The sequence below is a fragment of the Haliaeetus leucocephalus genome, unplaced genomic scaffold (genome assembly GCF_000737465.1).
Source record: "Haliaeetus leucocephalus isolate CR32 unplaced genomic scaffold, Haliaeetus_leucocephalus-4.0 Scaffold526, whole genome shotgun sequence".
Lineage (NCBI taxonomy): Eukaryota > Metazoa > Chordata > Aves > Accipitriformes > Accipitridae > Haliaeetus > Haliaeetus leucocephalus.
In genome coordinates this window covers 4,220,705-4,229,044 of record NW_010972962.1, presented here as the reverse complement: position 1 = coordinate 4,229,044, position 8,340 = coordinate 4,220,705, and the positions used below count along the sequence as shown (strand labels likewise).

Genomic DNA, 8,340 nt, shown 5'->3' with positions numbered 1-8,340 from the left:
GCCGGGGTGGGGGGGGGGGGGGGGGGGGGGGGGGGAGTGAGTGAGCGGCTGTGTGGTGCTTAGTTGCTGGCTGGGGTTAAACCGTGACACCTCCTCAACTCCTGGCTCTACAGAGGTCACACACAGGCAATAACCCTCCCCGTTGTGGAAAGCCAGGTACACATTAAGCCAAGGCAAAAGAGCAACTAAAAGACGCCCAAGCTAGAGAATTTACTGTGCTAACAGCTCATTCTACTATTTGCCTTAATTTGCACCTCACTTATGGAAGGGACCTGTTGATTTCTGAAGGTCCTCCTCATCCCAAATGAAGCAAATGGAAGCCAGATCACTCAGCCACAGTGCTAGCCAAACACATCTGTTGAGACTACCTTGGCTCTTTTTTTTGCTAGATGGTAAAAACATTACCATATCAAATGACATGTAAGAACATTGCTTAGGTGGCTTTCTATGTATAGAGTAGGAGACAAGAACTGCCTTATGTCAGCAGCCAAAGCTATCTATTTAAATACTAAATAAAATGCAAAGTGAAAGATGAGAACACCAATTTAGTATAAAGAAGTTCTTTTCTTCCAGACCATGATGCATCTAGCCCAATGACCACGAAAAAAAGAAAAAAAAAGTTTTAAAAGTCAAGTCACAGACGCTTATTAGATCATCTACCAAAGGAGCATTATGCTGATTATATCCTCCAACCCTGCAGCCACAGAACAGAAAGTCCCCTCCAAAACGATGCCTGCCAAGCGCAGCAGTCTTCACACGATTTACTGGTCAGTGTACACAAATACATACAAAGGAGATGATTATGCCCTTCTGATTTCAGGTGTCATCCAGGAGAATCATTTCCACAGTTTTAGCAGTGAATGTTCCAAACTGCTGCTGTTCTTCCCAGCAATTGTATTTTGTGGTTCTACTTCCATTTCCTTTACTATATATGCATAAGCAGGAGGCCTCTCTTTGGCCTGAATTATTGACCCTATAATTTGTGCTTCTGTTTTCAACTAGTATTTACTGCTGAATCATGCCAAAAATCACACATACTGAATATTGCAGTGGGTCATACTTTAAAGCCCCATGAATTTCCTGGTTTCCTTGCAGCCAGACATAAGCTTCCCATTACTTTGGGACAATCTTTATCCTCCTACAGAACATGAAGCAAATTCACTGACATCAGTGAAAATGCACCCATTTGTATTATACATTAATACTATATTTCAAAAACAGGCACCTCAATCTTGATTCCTTGACAGTTTGGTTTTTACTTTCAGGGATATTTAGATGACAGGCTACTCTTGCAAGAATACTTCAAATGCACTACATTTGCACTAAGAAGCCTGTTCACTAGATATCCTTTACAGCATCCACGTGCTTAGAAGCAGGCAAACATCAACATGAAGCAGGCATCCCTAAACAGCTCTGAAAATTTGTCCAGGTGTAAGAATCCTGTCAAAGGGCTATGGTTATTAAGAACCAAAAGACAATGGAGCAAATACCCTAATTCTCTATTAACAAATTTGCCTTCAAACACAAAGACACACCATAGCACTCCTAGTACCCCCAGTGAAATACAAGTCTCCAACTCCAGAAAAACAAATGGATTTTCAAAGATACTCTATGTCAAGAGCTTAAGAAACAATGACACAGCCACACCAAAAACTTCCTTTATCAAAATATATAGGGGTAAGTATTTTTTTGGCTAGGTTACACTGCAAGCGCAGAGTAACTAAATGAGAATGACAGACACAATCAGATACACCCACCAGTCACAGCAGTATTTTAAACAGATGTAGGCTACTACAGGCCTTGCAAACAGTTTAGCATTAGCAGTAAAATTTTCAAAGCTTCTAGGGTCTTAAATACATATGCAAGCACCTATAAATCTCAATAGATCTGAAGGTGTGCATTTTTTACTGGCGTTGATTTCAATGGGACACAGCCATCAAGCTTAATTGACTTTGCAAGTCTCAAGAAGGAACAAGTACTCCTGAGGTGTTAGGGCGCGAGCCAACAAAGGACTTGGCCACCAAGTTCGCCCAAGCCACTACCACCCTACAGCCATCCGAGTCCATGCAGTCCCTCCTGAGCCGCCCCAGGCAGCACAGCACCTCCTGCCACCCCACAGCTCCATTGAGACAAGGCAACTGGCACGGACCTCGGATTGCAGTGTGAAACCCTTAGAGCACTTGACCAAAGTGGGAGACAAGTTGAGCCCCTCAGGAGGCAGTTGGGAGTATGGGGAAATGCGGATGGGGGGGGAAGCATCTGAATGGGTGCTTCATGCCTTCCCTAAAACAGTGCCAGCTTCAAGGCAACCCTCTATCGACTGAGGCTGAGCCCCTCCATGAGGTGGAAGGTGGGGCAGAAGCAAGGCTGTTGGAGACAGAGCAGCCCAGAGCATGCAAAAGGGTAATTCCTCAACCCAGGATCCGGGCACTTAATACAGACACCCCCCACTCACCTTGGCTGAAAGCACCCTCAAATCCAGCATCAGTTTCCTACAAAACTCCCCTAACCCTGAGTGAGGCAGGCATATTTTCACTTCTAAGACATTTTCAGCTTGCTGCAACAACGTACGAGTTTTTGCAAAAGCGACAGAGCCATTTTCTAGCATGCAGCTCACTGACAAAGCTACATAAACTTGCATTATTAACAGCTTTTTAAATGGCCTTCATACATGCTGGCACAGGTCTGACGTGACTTTTCTTAAAGACAGATGTGTATCCTTCTTTAAACAGCATGTAAATAGTGCTTAAAAAAAAAAATCAAGATGTACAGTTAACCTACTCTCATCCCCATTTCCATGGGTAGGATACATGAAAAATAAATGCAAGCAGTGAAGTCAACTGACTCTGAGACCTTGCAAATAATTTTGGATGTCCATGTTTATGATTAATTTGACAGCCTCTCTTCACAAAACCAGAAAACCATCTAAGTCTCAAAGTTACACCATATAGCCACATGACTGGCAGCACAATTGCCTCTTAAGAATTTCATACACTCTTTTCAGAAGATAAATGTTTAAAAACTGTTGCTTTATCCTCCTCACAATCTTCATATGTATAACTTAATAGTAAAATTTCTAGAAGTATTTCTTAACACTACCATAAATCTGCTATCCCACATACAAAGATCTCTCAACTAAAGCAGGCAGCACAGGCTCTACTGCCTCCTTCAAGGGAGCACCCCTCCTCCAAAGTTTTTTAATTACAGACTGACTATCCCCTGCCATTTCAGCCACTTCCCCAGATTGTTCTTTCTCTGGGTCTGGTTTAGTTTGTTTTGCTGTATTCTGAGACTTTTCCAAGGTTTCAAATATTTAGGCTTCACCAAAACTATTTGAAGAAACCAAGAGCCTTTTTTCACCTTAAAAGCAGAGCCTAACATAGCAAACTCAGCATAAGCAAGAAAATTAAATGGGCACAAAATCCAGTACTGATTGTCCATTTCCTTCCTTTTCCAAACCAGAAAGCTGAGCTCTCTAGCCCTCCCAACACCAGCTTCAATCCCTAGAGAGACCAAGGGGTCTCTTATATTGCCACACTAAAGTAACCACTCAAAACACACAGAGAAGAAAAACCTGCCTCTTGAGATCACTCTTTGCTCAAGCAAAACGTACAGGCCAATTTGCTTTCTACAGCAACTCCATCTTAGGTTGGCTTGACTGGCTAACACTTATTTGTTTCTCACTGCCCTAGGCAGCACATTCATATAGCTATAGCCAGACAACCAATTTTTTTTTTTTTTTTTAAGCTTCCTTACCTATGTTCTTCTACCTGCTCCCTCTGTTCCCTCCTCCTTTCCTTTTTTTGTCTCCCTCCCCTTTCTCTGTTGTTCTTGTTCTTTCCTTGTAACATCCAATTTCCTGGTTTCAGAGAGCAATGCATGAATTCTTTCTCTTCCTGAGCTTGCTTTTCTACCGATCTTACAAGTTCTTCTGCTTTTGTCAGCCTGTATAAGCCCAACCATCCCCTTCATCTTTCAGCCCTTCTCTTCACCAAGGAAGTGTCCATGTGACCATCTGACACCCCCCCCCAATCTTTCTCCTCACAAAAGCATTATATTTCTATTTGGTTTAAAAGAGTCCTTCCCCATGGTTTGCAAGGACCTACATTTTGTTCCTCTCCTCCCAGCTGCTGCTTCCAAGCCCAATACCTCTATAGCATGGGCACCCTCAGCGGGAATCAGCCACCTGGACTTTAGATGGCACCACATGAAAGCCTCCAACACCAGCTATTCTTTAAAAAATTTGTTCCATGAGAATCTAAACTGGGCCTGCTATGCTGGTACTTTGACACAGCACTGAATTCATACAGATTTTAAAAACACGATACACCCCAACCACCTCTGTTACTCCAAACACAACTAATCAACAGATTTTAATTTCAGTAAGGTCCTCAAGATGTTACATACAAAGGGGGGAGGGGAGCAAACCCAAAACACAAACTGAATGCATCTATACCTCCAGTGGACTTTGTTTTCTAAGCAACCCTTGGAATTTTTGCCTATTGTTCTCTGCTGTGCACAAGGGAGCGTTTGGCAAGTGATTTCTATTTTTAGGATGTCTGGGAATGCTTTGCTTCGGTTTTTCTTTTTCACTTTGTGGGACCACAGTGCCATCTATTGGGAAAGCTATGAAGAACAGACTCTTCTTGGCTATTTACTATTTGTAAAGACTAAAAATATTTGTTACTTCGGTTTCAAAACAATTAGGTGGGCCGAGTCTTTATCGTAGGCTTTTATAGGCATTTGTTAGGATATGCAAGACCCAATATTATAGAAAGTTCCAGACTCATACATTCAAAGAAACTTAAGTTAAGCAACCACTGAAGAGCCTCACAAGCACCAAAACTGTACTAACATGCCAGAAACAAAAGTTGCCACCTTTAGAAATAAAGGTCAGGAATGGCTATCCTGCACGAGCCAGTCTTTCCTCCTCCTAGATCCTGCATCTCCCATTCCAGTGGGACTCCCGGTTTGAGCAAGATCATATAGGGATAAACACAAAGCCTGCTCCCTAACCTGATTACTACTAATTCTCCAAGATCAGGAAGTAGCTAGATTTTTGTAAATTCTCCTTCTCACAATAAGCAACATACATGAAAAGCTTCTCTGAGTCTATAAGCAAGCCCTCTTTCTTTCCACAGCCAGCGGGAACTCAGAGCAGCTAGAATAAGCCTGTCAAGTGCACATAGTCCATACTCAACATTAAACGAAGAGCAACACGAATTTTAAGAAGAGGCACCTTTTGAAAATGGACTCAGGAAGGATTTCAGATGAGTTAGGGAAATACAGGCCTGTCATCCACACCAGGCAAATTACTAGAGAAATAAAGAACATGGCAGAGGCTAGAAGAGGCAGGACCCTAGATAAACTAGGCAGCATGGAAGACTCACCACAGGGAAACCCGTCCTCCCAAGTGCACTTCCAGGAGCACCTATGGCCTGTCCAAGCCCCTCACCAGCTGAGGGCAGCCCCCCGGCTGAGGCCAGGGCTCCCCTAGCCACCGCCTGCAAGGACAGTGATGAACACCCAGCAGTGGCTCAGTGCAGGCAGGACAAGCTCTGGCAGTTGGTTTTCAAAAGGAAAATGAGGTACAGGTGAACCACATTATTATTTGGGGAAGAGGGGGGAGGGGGGAGGAGGGATTACTTCTCTCTAGATCACGTTAGTACAGCTGGCACTTTGCATCACTCACACACAGGTGTTTTCTAAATATGTCATCTGCATACATTAAAGATTTAGAAAAGAAGACAGCACTCACCCACAGACATTGGGAGCTCTCTCATAATGGTGTAAAGGTGTCTTTACACATCTGTGTATCAATACACATATGTATATACACATGTTTTTATATACAGACAAGCCACTGCCAACTAGCATTAAAGCATTAACCAACAAGTCAGGACCAAGCAGCCCAACAAAAAAACAGCTCAGTATAAATGAAAACATATACTTTCTTTTCATATGTCTGTAAGACACCTAATTTTCAGGAAAAAGTTGCAAATGCAAGCAACAGCCTGGGGCACTCCCCAGTTCAGCCTGTCAGAGCTGGTGAGGCCACGACAGCAGCGCCATGGCTGCTCCAGCTCAGCACCGCGCAAGGACAGGCTCCTCACGCGCCCTGGAGAAACCCTGCCAAGGCCCAAGCCTCGACCCCGCTCCCCACAGCAGCTCCTTGGGGAAGGAAATAAAACAGATTCACTAACCTCAGCTCCACCATGGCCCCCTTCCTCCTCAGGCTCTGCAAGGCCACCCCAGCACCAGCCCCACAGCAGCACCTTCACCGGCCGGGGCAGGAGGAGGTCTCAGCACCACCCCTGCCCAGGTGCCCACAGCCAGACCACAAGCAGCTGCACCGCTCCACGGGGCTTTATTTCATCATATTTCACAGCCCTGCCTCCATCAGGAAGCCGTCATGCTTTAGCAGCAGTTTACTTTATTTCGTAAATACCCATCAGATAAATAACATTCTTTCTTTGTACAGGGGTTTCTAGTAAATCCCCATAAATTGTTCTGATTTAGCACAATTTTCAGTGTGAAATCCCCATCTCAGAACGTGTTTCCTTCAGGTGTCAGGCATAGGAGTCAATCAGGAGGTAAGGCCTCTGCTGCAGGGATGCAAACAAGTGTTGCCTCACATGGTGATTTTGGTCTTTTTTTCTTTTCATACGCAAGAGAAAAATCATCTTGGAGTGAGAGTAAAAGCCAAGGCAGTAGGACCAAGAGGCTGAAGGAGGTCTTGTGAAGAAGGCCACAGCACCGTGCAGCTCTCACTGCTTGGCCCAGCTGCTCTCTGGCACTGCAGAGGCAAGTCGCAAAAAAGCAGTGAACACAACGAACAAGATCTGCTTTGTACACGTCGTACTTGGCAAAAATTGCACAATCACCCCCCCAGCACACCAAAGCAAGACCCCAAATGCAAAACTAGCGGTTCCTCCTTGGTGAGGGAGCGCAGGAGCCACCATCTGAGCCTGGAGGCACACAGGGGAACTGGGACAGGGAGAAGGGAGCACCACCGTCCCCACTCAGTTTCTGGAAAAAGTGGTCTCTGTCCAGGAATGGAGTCCCTCACCCTCTGCTAGCTTTTATTTTCCAGTTACACAAGAGCAGCATTTTCACTCTTTAGTATTTCCAAGTACCTCTGCAAATACTTCTCCGTACAGCCTGTACTCCTCAGCACTGGGACATGGCACCCCTGCATGGAGAAAACGCAAAATTCAGTGCAAGCAAAGGATGAATTTTATTTACCCTTAGATATATTACAGACCTCTCCTGTTGATGTACACTTCCTTATGCTGATATGGCACACGCTTCAGGCATGACTGCCCCATCACTGAAATCAATGAAATCAATGCAAAATTCAGAGGGGTATCTAGAATAGGGAAGACGTGGTAATTAAAAACCTTAAAGTCGCACTTCAGGGAGTTAATGCCTGCAGTATAGACACTTACGGGCTGATCTGGGCAATAAAGGTGCCTCTGGCTGCATGATCTTGAGGGTCTCACTGAACTTTTTGATATAAATTGCACTGTGAAAGTGGTAGACTTAACATAGAGGTGGGTTCACAAGATCCGGGCCTAAACGTTCAGGCAGTGTCCCCCGACCTGCTCTTTTGGGAAGCTGCCCTTTTCCCGTGGCCCTACCGCCTCTCAGGTTGTGAAAAGAAACCTGAAATTATTTGAATTATTTTCCTTCCTGCTACAGCATGCACATGTGTAAAGCACTACCGAGGTAATGAGCTGTTACACAGGCTGTCACTGTCGAAGGAGGCAGAGAGGGGAGATTTTGTTACCCTTCAGTTGCAGTTACCGCCCCAGTCACTATTTGCACCCTGTAGTAAGCAACACGGTATAAAATAACCTTTATTTCCTGCCAGTTCACAGGAGCAGCTATTATTCCTCTGACAATAAAGAGCCCCAGGCAAGCGCTCCCTCTGTGGACAGCGGACCACCGCCGGCCACTTTCCACGCGCACCCAACACCCACGGCAGCGCCGCCCGGCAGGCAGAGGCCCGCGGGCGCGGCGAGGTGCCCGCGGGCGAGCCCAGGCTGCCGCCACGGCTGCATAATTTTTCCGTGAACTTTTTTCTTTCTTCCTCCGGAGCGCGGCCGAGTCCCAAAAAAGCCCGTTTTCCCTCCCAAAAAGCTGGGTGCTCCAGGTGAGGCTCGAACTCACAACCTCGGCATTGCTCGGCTTTGTACTGCTGTATAAGTACCGCGCGCTAACCGATTGCGCCACTGGAGCCCTGACACCAACTCCTCCCGAACGGTTTATCAAGGACTCGCCCGCCCCGCCGGGCCAAGGGCGGCGGCGCGCCCGCCTGCGCACCGCGCTGGGCAGCGG

The 8,340-nt window shown here is 45.8% G+C and overlaps 1 non-coding gene across 1 annotated transcript; it reads right to left on the bottom strand.

Moving 5' to 3' along the window:
• Positions 1 to 8,147: 8,147 nt before the first annotated feature.
• On the bottom strand, positions 8,148 to 8,241 carry TRNAI-UAU. The gene is made up of 2 exons: positions 8,204 to 8,241; positions 8,148 to 8,183 (listed from the first exon to the last, which is right to left on the bottom strand). It is a non-coding gene; the product is annotated as a tRNA-Ile (tRNA).
• Between the last annotated feature and the right edge of the window lie 99 nt (positions 8,242 to 8,340).